Consider the following 16,538-nt stretch of genomic DNA (forward strand, 5'->3'; position numbering starts at 1 on the left):
TCTGGCATATAGTAGACTCTTGATCAATACTTGTTGAATGAATTGAATACATCATTGCCCAGAATTCACAAGAAGGGCTAGAGAGAATGTGGAAATGAATAGGCCATAGTCTGTGCCCCCAAGGAATTCACAGTCTAATGCAAGTGATAAACAGCTCTACTACAGAGCAGATTAAAGGACTCCTAAAGAAAGACAAAGTACTGTTTGAGCACCAAAGATAAAGATATTGGGAAAGACTGTACTTGATTTAGCTTATTTGTTCATCGCCAACACCCTCACCACAACCACCAAAATTCTACTGAGCATCTATGTGATAAGGCCAATTTGAATCTCTTTCTTCTTAGGTTCCCATAGCACGTGCTTCATAAACCTGGCTGGATTTTAGACCCTGACTTTGCTACAAACAGTGCAAAGTGAGAAACATATCAACAGTAGACTTCCAGAAATGCACCTTTGCAGCAGAGAATGGGACTTCCACCCAAAAAAGGAGCCATCAATAAAATTAATCTAATTTCATTTCAGCCAACACATATAGTTTTGCGTTCATTAAAGGATGAAAGTTTACCCAATAGGGGTGGAGAGCTATTTTCCACATAAAGACATTGATAATGCAAAAACATCCATCAAGACGCTTATAATTAAAAATAACTTAATAAGATGCGTTCCATTATAATATACAGATACACATTTTATTTTCTCTCCCATCTCCCACTTGCTTTCTCAGTCAAGTTTGGTTTATTCTGATTGGGATTAACATAGCAGAGGTATGGTCAAAATAGCACTCCTGCCTAAGTCTCAGCTGGTTATGAATTTACACTTATCTTAACACCATTCAAACCTAACAAGTTAAATTTGAAAATGAAAAACATCTCACTTCTAATGCCTAATGTTGTGTTCTGGCAACTATTATTTATGATGTTAAAATCACCCTTATTTTTATGCATGGGAATCCAGACATTCTCTTTTCCTTCAGTATGTTGTTTATTTTGCAACATGTGAACTCTTGAGTGAGTGAATGAGTGAGAGAGAAAGAGAGAAATATTCCTATAGCTATTTTGAACCATTCTTGAAGTTCTAATCACAGCTATGAATCAGCTAGGAATGTCACATCGATTCAAGGTTATTGAGGGTCCTCGGAAACAATCTTCCTTTAAACCACAAATTGGTATAAACCAAGAGAAAGTAATCCTTCTCTGCTCCCTGACCCCCAATCACAACTTCTTGTCTGTTTTTAATGTTCATTTGTTTATTTTGAGAGAGACAGACAGACAGAGAGAGAGAACGCACGTGTGCATGAGTGGGGGAGGGGCAGAGAAAGGGAGAGCAAGAATCCCAAGCAGGCTCCATACTGTAAGCAAGGAGCCAAACTCAGAGGCTGGATACCTCGAACTGTAAGATCTTGACCTGAGCTGAAATCAAGAGTCACATACTTAACCGACTGAGATACAGGTGCCCCCACAACTTCTTATCTTAACATTTGGGTGTGTGGACCAGGTAGCAGAAGATACATTCAGCTCTCTTTAGGCACCTGATATGGAGACGCACAACTCTGTGTGCCTAGGGCCGTGAGAGTATGTAACCGTGACATTTACCAAAATCCTGTGAGGCAGAGCTTGACTTCACTCACAAACGGTTTACTTTTTGAAAATAAAAAAAAGGTAGGAAAATATTAAGTAAGACAGCAACAGAAGTTTAAAACATTAAACCTAACAAAGTTTGAAAGCACAATAATTCTCAAAAGATGCTGTTTCCAATACTCCAAGGTAAAAGACACGTTCATATTTGCTTAATTGACTTTTTCATTCAGTGCCCAACATGGCATCCTGGAGGTCCACTGACGAGCATGTGTTATTTATTTAGACATGATGAAGACAGTGTCAACTCACAGAAAAACCAAAAGTATACATAATGCTATTCGCAGCAAAGCAGTTTTTCTTATTTCTCTATTATTTTGATAATGATAAACTTTTTTAAAAAAGGAATTGTGGGGGCGCCTGGGTAGCTCAGTCAGTTAAGTGCCCGCCTTCAGCTTGGGTCATGATCTCCTGGTTCATGAGTTTGAGGCCCCCATCAGTCTCCCTGCTGTCAGAGCAGAGCCTGCTTCAAATCCTCTGTAAACCCCTCTCTGTGTCCCTCCCCAACTTGTGCTCTCTCTTTCCCAAAAATAAAATAAACATTGAAAAAAGAAAAAATCGGGGCGCCTGGGTGGCTCAGTCGGTTAAGCAGCCGACTTAGGCTCAGGTCATAATCTCGCAGTCTGAGTTCGAGCCCCGCATTGGGCTCTGTGCTGACCGCTCAGAGCCTCGAGCCTGTTTCAGATTCTGTGTCTCCCTCTCTCTCTGACCCTCCCCCGTTCATGCTCTGTCTCTCTCTGTCTCAAAAATAAATAAACGTTAAAAAAAAAGAAAAAAGAAAAAATCAAAATCAAAAAGGAATTGTGTCAGTAAAACACATGCAGCTATTAAGAAACAGTAAAAAACAAAGGTCAATTATCTGCTCTACTGCAGAAGATACATTCACATAGATCACACAGTATAAATTCACACGTCACTACCTGTGGTTTACCTTTGTGTTTTCCACTTTCTACTCGCTAGCAAGATAAACTCCACGGTGACTTCAGAAAAGACCCATGGAGGTATATGTTTATTTCTTCAGCCACCGTAAGGTTATGAAGAGACAACCTGGCACGTGAAAATCGTTGGCCTTGAAATGGCAGAATAAGCAAGAATAACAACAGCCGCAGCTAACACAGGTGGAAGTCCTCAGGTGGCAGGCCTACCAGGCACTGTTGTGTTTTTCACACATTAACTCCTTTAATTCTAATTGCATCCTATGAAGTAGGTACATCTTATACATAAAGAAAATCAAGGAACAGAGCAGTTAAGTGACTAGGCCAAGGTCACATAGCTAGTAAATAGCAGAGCTGAGATTTCAATTCATACAGTCTGCTCCAAAGGCCACACTCTTAATCACTAATCTACATTGTCATTCAGAAGACACCCGGCAGAGTGGCCTAAGGCAGATCACCTCCTCTCTCTTAGGGCTTCTACTTTTTCTAAATGTAATAAGGAGATTAGATCATCTTAAAGAGCTCTTCTAGATCTAAAATCTCATGATTGTACATGAAATTGAAGGGAAGCTTAGACTGGCCAAAAAAAATGGTGGGTTTATGTGAAGCAAAATCAGTCAGAGAAAGACAAATACCATATAATTTCACTCATACGTGGAATTTAAGAAACAAATGAGCAAAGGAAAACAAAGAGAGAGAGAGAGAGAGAGACAGAGAGAGAGAGAGAGACAGAGAGAGAGAGAGAGAGACAGAGAGAGAGAGAGAGAGACAGAGAGAGAGAGAAACCAAGAAACAGATTCTTAACTATAGAGAATAAACTGATGATGACCAGAGGGGAGGCGAGTGGGGGGATGGGTTTAAATAGGTGATGTGGATTAAGGATGACACTTGTAATGGAGCACTGGGTGATGTATGGAGTTGTTGAATCACTATATTGAACACCTGAAACTAATATTACACTGTATGTTAACTAACTGGAGTTTAAATGAAAACTTTTTAAAAAACTACCAAAAATGGTGGGTTTCTTCAAAGCCAAGTTTACATTATTTATCACTCCCCCTCCCCTCCTCTCTCCTCTGTTCCTTTCCTCTCCCTCTTCGCAAACCTTCATATACATTCCCATCAATTATGGGGTAGTATACTAAAATATTACTTTTGAATCCATTGGTAAGTGTATATATTTATGTACTGGAAATAAACTCCCTACCTGTTCCTCTATCGTGTTATTTTCTTTCCATTTCTTATTATTAATCATATATACACCCTCTCAAAATGGAAAATAGGCCTGTCCTACACGTAGCAACTCTTTATAGGTTGGAGACTTCACCAAAAAGACGTACTCCACTCTAGAAAAAAATTAAAGAGTACACTGGACATTGCTCAAAGAGAACTGGCCTTCTTCAGAGCACAAGACAGAGAAAATGAAGCCACCCAGTACCTGGAGAATACCTAGCAAATGGGGCTAGTACTCCTTGGGATTATTATAATAATTTTTCTTCAGTAAGGACCTTTTACATTAATGGAGATGGACTCATTCAGAAACCTCTGGACTAGTAACAAATGGTGGCAAGGATGTGGAGAAAGGGGAACACGTGCATTGCTGGGGGACATGTAGATTGGTATAGCCATAATGGAAAACAGTATGGAGGTTCCTCAAAAAATTAGAAACAGAAATACAATATGATCCAGCAATTCTGATTCTGGGTATTTGCCCAAAGAAAATAAAAACATGAATTCAAAAAGATAAATGCACCTCTATGTTTATTGCAGCATTATCTATAATAGCTAAGATGTGGAAGTAACCTAAGTGTTCATTGATAAATGAATGGATAAAGATGTCTTACACACACCCCCACACACACAGGGACAGAGAGAGAGAAATATTACTCAGCCATAAAAAAGAATAAAATCTTGCCATTTGCAACAACACAGATGGACCTAGAGGACATTATACTAAGTGAAATAAGTCAGACAAAAACAGACAAATACCATATGATTTCACTTACATATGGAATCTAAAAAACAAAGCAAAAGAACAGGCAAAACAAAACAGAAACAAACTCACAAATACAGAGAAAAAACTGGTGGTTGACAGAAGGGAGGGGATGAGGGGATGGGTGAAATAGGTGAAGAGGATTAAGAGACACAAACTTCCAGTTATAAAATAAATAAGTCATGGGATGTAAATTACACCATAGAGAATATGGGAGAATATGGTCAGTAATATTGTAATAACTTTGTGTGACAGATGGTAACTATACTTAATGCGGTAAACACTGCATAATGTATCTAAATGTGAAATCACCACCCGAACCTAATATAATACTGTATGTCAACTATACTTCAGTTAAAAAAAAAACAAAAAAAAACAAAAAAACACTGGACTTAAGAAGCCCTTAAATGGAAAGTGAACTTTTGGCTGATTCTTCTCTTACCTTTCTTTGTTTTTTTTGTGTTTTGTTTTGTTTTGAGAGAGAGCATGCAAGTGGGGAAAAGGAGCAGAGGGGGGAGAGAGAGACAGAGACAGAGAGACAGAAAGAATCTTACACAGGCTCCACACTCAGCATGGTGACCTACGTGTGGCTGGATCCCATGACCCTGGGATCATGACCTGAGCTGAAATCAAGAGTCTGTCGCTCAACCAACTGAGCCATTCAGGTGTCCCTCTTTAAGTAAACGATTAAACAGTGAACTGTTGTGAGGAACAAAAAAAAGCTGTAAAAGCAAAATCTGCCTCCATTATCCTACCAGCTTCTAAGAGTGCTGTCATTCTGGTCCATTTCCTTCCAGTCATAATACACACATACATTTTTTCATGTTGCTTCCTTCACTCTAGATATTTTTGCATTTTTCTACAGATTTTCTGTAACCATCACTTTTAATAGCAGTGTAGAGTGGATGTACCATAACTTACATAGCCATTCCCCTATTGTTGGGTATTTACATTTTCTGTCCCCATTTATAAGTATTCTAACTAGAGTCATTTGAAGATAACACGAACGTCTTCAATATTTTTTTATTATTTCCTTAGGGTAAATTCCAAGAAGTTGAATTAATAAGCCAAAAGGTTTGAGCATATTTGTGGCTTTGGGGAATTATAATGATTTACACTGCCATTGGCAATGTTTCTCCTCTCATTATACCCTTGCCAACCTTGACTATTATTTTTAATGTTTCTTCGAAATAAGTAAATTAAAGGTATCTTCTTTTGGCTTGCATTTCCTATATTATTAGCGAGGCCAAGTATTTTTTTCTGCATGCATCTGCTAGGTTTATTTCCACTGTTGTGAATTACTTAAGGCTTTTGTGCATTTATCTCCTGGGGATGTGAATGTGTGTGTGTGTGTGTGTGTGTGTGTGTGTTAATTAAACCATATTCGTACAGTGCAACAAATAAATTAACCCTTTACCCATAATATTTGCTGAAACTATCTTTCATAGTCTCTTGTTTGTCCTTTTTTGGGTCCTTTTTAGATGAGTGAACTTTATACTATAAGGAAAGCATCATCACTGGCTGGATATAAAGCAGATGTTTTAGAAAAATATGACAAACTTACTAAAACCAAGAGTTTTTCCGAAAACAATTTGTTAGTATCTAATTACTGGGTGGCTGTTTGATTGACTTCGTTTAGTTATTCACAAAACAAATCGTAGTTTGACTAAATTCTAATATATAAAAGAAACCATCAAGCTGTGTGTGATGAAAGCCCAGATAGGTACATAAAGCTTAAAGCAGTAGTTTCATTTTGTTGTGGAATTGGCTGGTTATTTTGGTGTCTGTCTCATGGACACAACCGTAATATTTTAGTAAATAAAGAGAGAAATAAATCATCATTTTTCAGGAGATAGGCTGAGAATTTTATGTGCTGCATATGGGGCTTCTTATCCAGGAAATTATGACTTTCAAAGTAGACTGCTTTGTGCTACATGCATATCCTATTATATCAAAGAGATAACACTCAAGAGTTGAAATGAAATTGTGTTCACTGCATTGGTTCGCATGTGCTTGTTTAAGCTAACTGTTCTATTAGCATTTTTAAAATCTTACAAAGGAAGGATGAAAGGTCCCTCCTGGAAAAATACTCCTCCAAAAGGGATTTGACTCAGTTGTGAGAACAGCTGCAGTGGATGTCCTCATGGTGCCTCGGCTGGCTCTTTTAGGCCATTTTGAAAGAGGAAAATGAAGTCTCTTCATTCCACAACTAAAGAGTGATGATTAATTAATCTCACATCTCTCTCTCTCTGTAGATGCTGGGTTGTTGTTTTTTTGTTTTTTGTTTTTTGTGGTTTTTTTTTGGCTGCCTGTATCTTTAGTTTTTTCTCATTATTTTTGGACATTTTTATGGACACTGATGCTAGATCACTTGAGACAAGTGGAGAGAATTATGAATGTAAAACTTGGTGCTGTCACCACCAGCTTCCACAAAGAAACAGTAACCTGGAAAATGTTTTTATTTTTTTTAAGGTCATTTATTTTCTGAGGGAGAGAGAGAGAGAGAGAGAGAGAGAGAGAGAGAGAGAGAGAGAGAAAGATCCAGCAGGAGAGGGGCAGAGAAAGAGAGAGAGAGACTCCCAAGCAGGCTCCATGCCATCAGCACAGGGTCTGACATCAGGCCCCATATGGGACTCAATCTCATGAACCGTGAGATTATGACCTGAGCCAAAATCAAGAGCCAGTCGCCTGACTACTGAGCCACTGAGGTGCCCCTGGAAAATGTTTTTAAAAGAAAAATCAACTTCCAGAACTCTAGACCAATTATTTAGGATATTTTCTCTCATTTAGTATTCTCCATTCTGCTCAGGGAATCTAGACTCCATAACTTGCCCATACAACACACACACACACACACACACACACACACACACACACAAACACACGTGAGTCTGGACAAAGTTCTGAGGGACTAGAATCATACATATCATGATTCTGAAGATTTGTCAAGTATTTCAATAGATAAATACTTCAATAGATGAATGGAAACAGCATGCCAAAATGAGGGCCCAGAATCCCTAGTTCTTATTTTCAACCGAGGCAGAGATTTTTTTTAATTGTTATAAGTACAAAGCACATCTCTACCTCTTAGTAATCCGAAAAGAATACTACATCTGAATCGCTTTGACATCTATCTCCATGACACCATCTCTTTTGGAACTCCAACAACTTCCTAAAGTAATTTCAAATTATCTTTCTCTTTATAACTTTTCAATACCCGTTGTGGTAGATTATGTAAATCAACTAAACACTTAATATGGGAGCAATCTTCGAGAAAATTGAAGATAACTCAATGTATAAAAGCTTTTTTTACTCTTCGGAAAAGAACAATCGCTGCTTATTTCACCAAGTAAACAATCATATTCAATTCATTTTTCTTACAATGAAATCCATTGGGATTTTGTAACTTTCGTGGTAATGTTAGCATTAACATACTTATCTAAAATGTAGCATCAAATTTAACATGGTATCTCGAGAAGTAATAGGCTTTAAATATGGTATTGAACAACCAGAGATACCACTTTGCTCCACAGCTTGCAAATAGCAATTTTTAATCATAGCTCTTTATTGCCATCCACATTCCACATTAGTTCAGTGAAATTTGTACATTTTCAGTCACTCTCTGAATTTTCATGTTTAACAATGGGGAGCAGAAGCATTTTCACTGCTGACTACTTGAACCTCATTTTCACTTATGTTAAATATTAGATGGAAGTGGAGCTCACCAAATTAATAGACATATGTTACAAAGATGTAGACCCTTTAGTGACTTAATTGTAGAGGTGGATTCAGGGGTTAATAATGATTGCGGGGGTTTGCACCAAGTATTTTGCTCCTGTAGGCAAATGCTAAATACATTAGGCCCTCATTATCCACGGGGTATATGTTTCAAGATCTCCAGTGGATGTCTGAAACCAGGGATAGTACCAAAGCCTATACGGACCATGTGTTTTCCTACACATACATACCTACGATAAAACTTAATTTCTAAATTAGGCACAGTGAGAGATTAACAACAATAACTAATAATAAAGTAGAACAACTATAATAATATAATAAAAGTTATGAGAATGTGGTCTCTGTCTTTCTGTCTCTCTCAAAATATCTTATTGTACACACCCTTCTTGTGAAGGTGTGAGATAAGATGCCTACATGATGAGATGCAGTGCAGCGAATGGCATTGGCCTTGTGACATAGCATTAGGCTACTACTGACTTCGTGAGATACATCAGGAGGATAATCTGCTTCCAAACCTCACTCAGTCCACCATGGGTAACGGAAACCATGGAAAGTGAAACTGTAGATAAGGGGGAACTACGATATGCCAAAGGCAGCAGGCCATATTAGAAGAAGCCCTAAAATGTACACTCTTCACCCAGCTTTCTGACAAAGTGGTGTGGTACCATTTTCTTACTATAAAGTGGGAAAATACCTATCATTAATCCTATGAACCTCACAGGGCTATTCTGGTAGAGCCCATGAAAACAATAGGATTGAAAGTTTTAAAAAACAAGTACCAGAGGAAAGGCCCTCGTGGAAATGTAAGTTGTCAGTTTGCTCAAATAATAATGCTGCTGCTTCTTATTATTATTACTATTACTATTATCAGAAGAGGACTAGAACAAAGATCCAGACACTTTTTAAAGCAATTTATATCCATGTTTGCTTTCAATCCTCACAAATTTCATGAGATTTGTTTTCCCTATTTTACAGAAAAAGACATAGAGGTAGAAAAAATCTTACTCAGATCACACAGCTAGTGAAGCTAGAAGTCAAATCCAAAAGGTCCAGCTTAAGAGTCTATACTCTTAATCTCTTTGCTATATGAGGGTCACAGATTCTAGTCCTTTTACTTATAAGGTGTCAGTCTGCAACACAATTCCCTTGCCTGCCACATTTTGCATTTACTAGACATTCCAGGTGAACGAGAGCCAGAACTGACTTAGTATTGCTGGTCATGTGTGATCAGTTTGACACAGGTCTCTGCACCATGGTGCAGGTCACAAGCAGGAATTTTACTAGATGTCCTCAGCCTCCTTTACCAACAAATACTCCGTAAGAACACAGCACAGATTAAGCTGCAATTTTCACCTCTGTGATTCCCTCTTCTAATATCTAAATTTCCATATTCACCTACAGGGAGTAATGCAATGTAATTACAATTGGGTTGCCACCACAGAGAATAGCTTTGGCATAATGTAGTAGGAAGGGCGCTGAACCTGGAGTCAGGAAGTCTGAGTTTGGGCCCATCTTGTGTCATTTCCTGTAGGACACTGGATAAATGAGCTAACCTCTCTTCCTTTTGCACAATAAAGGCTAAATGCCCTTCCTCCCTAAGAGTGCCGGCAGAGGAGTCCAATAATACATATGAAAAAGCACCATGTAAACTGTAAAATAATTTATATAGTTGTAATTATTAATTTTTGTAACTGCAAATTATCAAGTCTAGGTTACCTATTGTTTGGGAAAAATGTTACTCAGGGAGTCAATGCTCCTGATCTTTTATTTTCATTTTTATTGTTGGTTTACTATTTCTTTCTGAAACAGCTTCACTGAAGTATAATTTAAATAACACACACATCAACCATTTTAAATGTAAAATCCAAAGATGTGGGGTACATTTACAGAGTTTTGAAACTATTACTACCATCCAGTTTTAGAACATTTCCATCACCCTAAAAATAATGCCCACATCCATTAAGCAGTCACTCCCAATTCAACCTCCTTCCAGCCCCTGGCAACTACTAATACACTTGCTGTCTCTATCCATTTGCCTATTCTGGACATTCTCTATAAATGAAATCCTACAAAATGTGGTCTTCTGCATCTGGCTTCTGTCACAACATTTTTATAATGCTCTTGTTCACTCATACTGCAGCATGTATTAGTATTTCACTCCATTTTATTTCTAGTATGAACCTTTTGACCTTTTGTGTTACATTTGTGAATTTTTTTTTGTTAAGAATGTTCGGTCCCAGGGGCACCTGGATGGCTCAGTCAGTTAAACGTCCAACTCTTGATTTCGGCTCAGTTCATGATCTCATGGTTCATGAGTCTGAGTCCTGCATTGGCTCCACAGTGACACTGCAGAGTCTGCTTGGGATTCTCTCTCTCCCTGTCTCTCTGCTCCTCCCCAGCTCATGCGCATGCACCCTTCTCTCTCTCTCTCAAAAATAAATAAATAAACTTAAAAAAAGAGAATGTTCTGTCCTTTTCTTTTTCACCTCTCCTACTGGGATTCATATTATGCATATGTTGGTAATCTTGATGTTGCCTCACATATCCCTGTTCATTTTACTTTTATGTTTTTTCTGTCTGTTCTTCAGATTGAACAATTTGTATAGATCAATCTTCACGTTAACTGATTGTTTGTTTTGCCATCCTGAATCTGCTGTTGAGTCCCTCTAGTGAATTTTTCATTTCACTTATTGTACTTTTCAATCATAAAATTTCCATGTGGTTCTTTTTATAATTTCTACTTCCTTCTTGAAAATCACTAGTTTGTTCACTTTTGTCATACCTTCCATTAAGTCTTTATTCATGCTTTCCTCTACTTCTTTGAATATACTTATAATAGCTGCCTTGAAGAGTTGGTTGTTAATTGCAACATCTGGAGACACTCTGAGACAGTTTATATGACTGATTTTTTTTACACAGTATAGGTCATTCTCTCCTATTTCTTTGTATATTTCATAACTTTTTCTTGAAAACTGGAAATTTTGGATGGATACTATATCGTAGCAACTCTGGATTCTGACTTTTCCCCTGAAGGTAATTGTTGCTGATTTTTTTCACTATTTAGTAATCTGGCTGGGGTGGATCTGTGAAACATGTTGCCCAATGATGTATGCATGCTGATTTATCTGGTCGTATTTTTGTCATATTCTTTTTTTTTTTAAGCCTGCCTTCCTAAGGATGAACTCTGTGTCCCTGTAGCTCTGTGGTCAACGATTTCACAGGGGCTATACTAAACCATCTCGAGACTGTGTTTTATCTTCTGCAGTGGATCTGTGTGTGGGAAAGGGAGCACACTTAAAGTTCATGCCATTTTCTTTTTTTTTTTTTTTTGGTACGTTAATTTGTTTATTTTGAGAGAGACAGAGAGAGAGAGAGAGCACAAGTGGGGCAGGGGCAGAGAGAGGGGGACAGAGGATCCAAAGCAGGCTCCACACTGATAGCAGAGAGCTCAACATGGGGCTCGAACCCACAAACTTGTGAGATCATGACCTGAGCCAAAGTCAGATGCTTAACCAACTGAGCCACCCAGGTGCCCCAAATTCATGCCATCTTCAAGTTTGCTGCAACTTTTATTTTCCACTGGACCTTTTTGTATCTCTTCTGTACAAGTGTTGCTAGACTGAGCCCTCCCAAATCTTCACTGTCTGCTACACTTGTGCAGAGTCTCAGAGAGGAATATACTTTCCAAGACTCAGGTTAGGAGAACTGCTGGCCCTCTCCACAGGCCCAACTCCACGGAGATTGCCAATTCTACAAACACTGCCCCTGGACATGGGAGTCTTGCACCTGTCCACATCAAGGGAACCATCTTCAACCACGGTAGTGCAGTTACAATTCTTACAGCCCACCCCACCCTGGGCACTGATCAATCTGTGTGTGTGTGTGTGTGTGTGTGTGTGTGTGTGTGTGTCAGGGAGAGGGGGTGGTGGAGCATGAGCAGCCCCAGGCCAAAACACCAGAGCGTTCCACTTTTGTTACCCAGAGTCCAACCGTTTATTCAAATATAAGTGTTTCTTGGATTGTTTGTAGGCCTTTGGTTGATTCCCAGAGTGCTTAAAAGGGTTGTTTTTGTCAACTTGTTAAGCTTTTTGGTTCACAGTTGTTTTTTAGGTAGATGTGGATTTGTAGATCCTCACTAGGCTACAGTCAGAAATCCTGCCCACCACTGACCTTTTAATGGCAGAACTTTATAGAAATGCTACACATTAAGGATAGGCGGGGTTTTGGCTTCATATTTCAAAGACTTAATACAAGAAAAACAATGTGAAATGTCTCATTAATAATTTTATATTGATATTATATGTTGATTGTATATGTTGGTATTATAATATTTGTGTATACTTGGTTAAGTTAAATAGATTAATAAAACTAATTTCACCTGTTCACTTTTTCCTTTTTAATATGACTCCCCAGAATTAAAAAAAAACATACATATATGTCCTGCATTATATTTCTTTTTTTTTTTAACTTTTTTTAACATTTATTTATTTTTGAGACAGAGAGAGACAGAGCATGAACGGGGGAGGGTCAGAGAGAGGGAGACACAGAATCTGAAACAGGCTCCAGGCTCTGAGCAGTCGCGGGGCTCAAACTCACGGACCGTGAGATCATGACCTGAGCCGAAGTCAGCCGCTTAACCGACTGAGCCACCCAGGCGCCCCAATGTCCTGCATTATATTTCTATTCTAGATCTAATATCCAGTTTATAAAAAATGATTAGAGACAGAGAAACATATCAAATAATGCAACAGAGATACAGACATTGAAATCAAGAGTATAACAAATGGGAAAAAATGATCCAATATCTTCAACAAATAAATTGCAAGGGAAGAAATGAAAAGAGGAAAGGGAAATATAGGGATTAAAAGAGACTTAAGAGATCTAGCTATAAACTGAATGTGTACCTCTCATTAGGATGCTCATCTGGGAAACCAATGAAAAAACTACACATACATTTATCAGATAGTCTGGGAAATATGAAAATATACATATCTAATGATATTAAAGGTTTATTGTTTATTTTTAAGGTGTGATAGGGTATTATAGTTAAATTAGAGTCTTCATATCTTATAACCATATACTGAAGTTTTATGGATGAAATCCTAGGATATCTTGGACTTACTTAAAAAAATCTAGGGATATAAGAGATGGAATTGGTTGCAGTGTAGATGGAGCAAGATTGCCCATAAGTTGAAAATGACTGAAATTATGTGATAGTGAAGTGTTGAGTTCATTCAATCATGCTCTCTACCGTACATGTTTACATTTTTAGGTAATAAAAGGTTAAAATAAAATAGTTTTGGAGAGTTTAATGATTTGTGGAAACACTAGACTACAATGTTAAATAAAAAAAATAAGATACAAAATGGAAATAAATAATGAAATGTTAAAACTAATTTCATGGGTTGAGGGCGTGATTACATAGAACTTTAACTTTCTACTAAATTCTCTGTAATTAACTTCTATTGACTTTTAATCAGAAAAACAGTACTCATAGAGGTTTATTACCAATTATTTGAAAAAAAATTGAAAAACTGAAAGGAAATACATCAAAATAACTAATGGTAATTATCTCTGTGCTGTGTGATTACAAATAACTTTTATTTCCTTTATATTTTCCCTATTCTCTATATTGAGGATTTATTACTTTTCCATCAGAAAAGCAGGAATGACAAGTTTTACATGGAAAACTTGAAATTTTTACTTTCCTTTCTGCTATTCCTATCCATGCTCATATAGACGTGTGGCTACTTGGCCATTCATTAGATGGTACATATTAATAGCACCTCACACATTGCAAGGCATTTTAGACATTTTCACACTTCTAAATTTCAGCTACAAGATTACAATTTACATGCTTATGTCCCTCTGATAGAGCACATCAGGAAGACATTATTACTCTCATTTTCAGAGGAGAAAGCAGAGCCTCAAATATTTGCAAAACATAGCTAGGAAGTAGCAAACCTTGGATGAGAACCCAGGTTTCATTACTCCTAGTCTGGTGCTCTTTTCACTGTAACATGTTGCCTCCCATAAAGAGTATCCAACTCAGAATACTATTAATTTAGCAAATAACTAACTTAGTCCAATTGAATTCAAGTTATTTACATCAATTAACTGTACTATCCATTTTACTGAACTGCAACTGAGAGCCATGTGCAGGAAAGAGGCACTCAGATGAAATAACAGGGAGGAAGCAGTAGAATTGTGTGACATATGGCACGCTTGCTGATGAAATCAAAGGTATGTTTCATGCCAGCTTTTGGTCTGCAAAGTGTCTTTCATTTCACTAAGAGGTATACCCCATGCCAGGAAATGCACAACCTCCTAGCCCTTTCTTTTGAAATGTAAACCCAGGAGAGCAGGGACTTGGCATGACTTGATGGAACATTGAATGCAATATGCTTGACCCATTTGTGGGTACAAACAATCCAGACTTTCTACTGCAGAGAAGGATTCTAGATTGTCATCTGGATTCTCCATCAGCTCAGGGAAAAATGGGGATACGATTGAGTCTTAGGTTTATCTCTGGCTAGGCATTAAGGATTTATAATTTCAGAGAATAAAAATAACCCCCAGAAAAGGAAATGAAAGTTAACCCAGGAAGCAGCTAAGTATACTAAAAGTACAGGTGTACTTTCGAGATATTGAGGGTTCAGTTCCAGACCACCACAGTAAAGCAAATATCACAGTAAAGTGAATCAAATGAATTTTTTGGTTTTCCAGTGCATGTAAAAGTTATGCTGGCACAATCCTGGAGCCTATGAAGTGTGCAATAACATTACATACATGTATTTTTATTAAAAATAATGCTAAAAAATGCTAACCATCATCTGAGCTTTTAGCAAGTCATAATCACTGATCACAGATCATCATAAGAAATACAGTGACAATATAAAAGTTTGAAATATTGTGAGAATTACCAAAATGTGACACAGAGACACGAAATGAGGAAATGCTGTTGGAGAAACGGCACAGATAGACTTGCTTGACAAAGGGTTGCCACAAACCTTCAATTTCTATGAAAAAAAAAAACACAAACTATCTACAAAGTTCAATAAAGCAAAGCACAATAAAACAAGGTATGCCTGTATAAGGAAAAATGAGCTAAGTGTCCTTATGTAGAATGTTATCTTTGTGCCGGAGGGGGGGATAGTAAAACCCCCAAGGAGGTCTTATTTCAGTGCAAAGGCTCTAATCCTGGTTGCAAGTGAGTCTATCTCTTCTCTAGCAGGGAAGGGAGGCCCTGGAGAGCAGAACAGGGCACTGCAGGGTATGTGGAGAAGACGTCTATGTAGATTTCTTAGAACAAGAAATCTTTGCTTTATCTGCCACAGGAAAATTTGCTACTACATCAACAGAAACTTTAGGGGAAAATACCAATCTAGAAAGAAGACCTTATGTTTAAAGTGGAGGCATGTGCGAGGTGAGACAGGGGTCTTTTCCAGAAATATCACTGTCATTTTGGAGGACTTGGTCCTCCAACTGGTATGGCCAATCTTTCTCATTTGGTAAACCTTGTCTTCCATGCAGGTGACTGCTTACTGGGAAGCCAGTTTGCATAAGGGAAGAAATAAAATATTTTGGAGTTCTTTTTAAGTGCAGACGGTTAACTGGCCAAAGGGAGGAGTATGCATCCTTAAATACCTCTATTACAGCAGAATGACAAACAGCATATTGAAGCAAGCTTTGGAGACAGACAGACCTGGGTTCTACTACCAGCTTTCCCATTCACTTAATTTCATGTTTGCCCATCTATAAAATTAGAATAACAATATCTGCCTTGCAATGTTGATGTGATAATTCACAAAAACATATGCTGGATGTATTTTGTAGCAACAAGTTTGAAAATATATACATCAGCAAGCTATCAGTAATGGTTAGATGAGAGAATTCTTAGGTTGATTATTAGATGATAGCATTCAAGACAAACTTTTATTATTTTCTTTTTATGGTCTTATGTTTTCTCACAATGAACATATTCTAATATAATGAGGAAAATAATATTGCATATTATTTTAAAATAATATATGTGAAGTTCCTATGCTTGTGTGGTACACACAGTAAGCACTGACTTCCTCATTGTTGGCTGCCATTATTGTTGTCATTAGTATCCTCAGCATCTAACCTTTCCTGTCATAAGTGTGAAAAACAGAGGCTTAGAGAGGTTTAGTAGCTTACTTAATTCTGTATATCTCAGAAGCACATAAAATGCCTAACACACTGCCTGAAATACAC

The sequence above is a fragment of the Prionailurus viverrinus genome, chromosome X (assembly GCF_022837055.1).
Source record: "Prionailurus viverrinus isolate Anna chromosome X, UM_Priviv_1.0, whole genome shotgun sequence".
Lineage (NCBI taxonomy): Eukaryota > Metazoa > Chordata > Mammalia > Carnivora > Felidae > Prionailurus > Prionailurus viverrinus.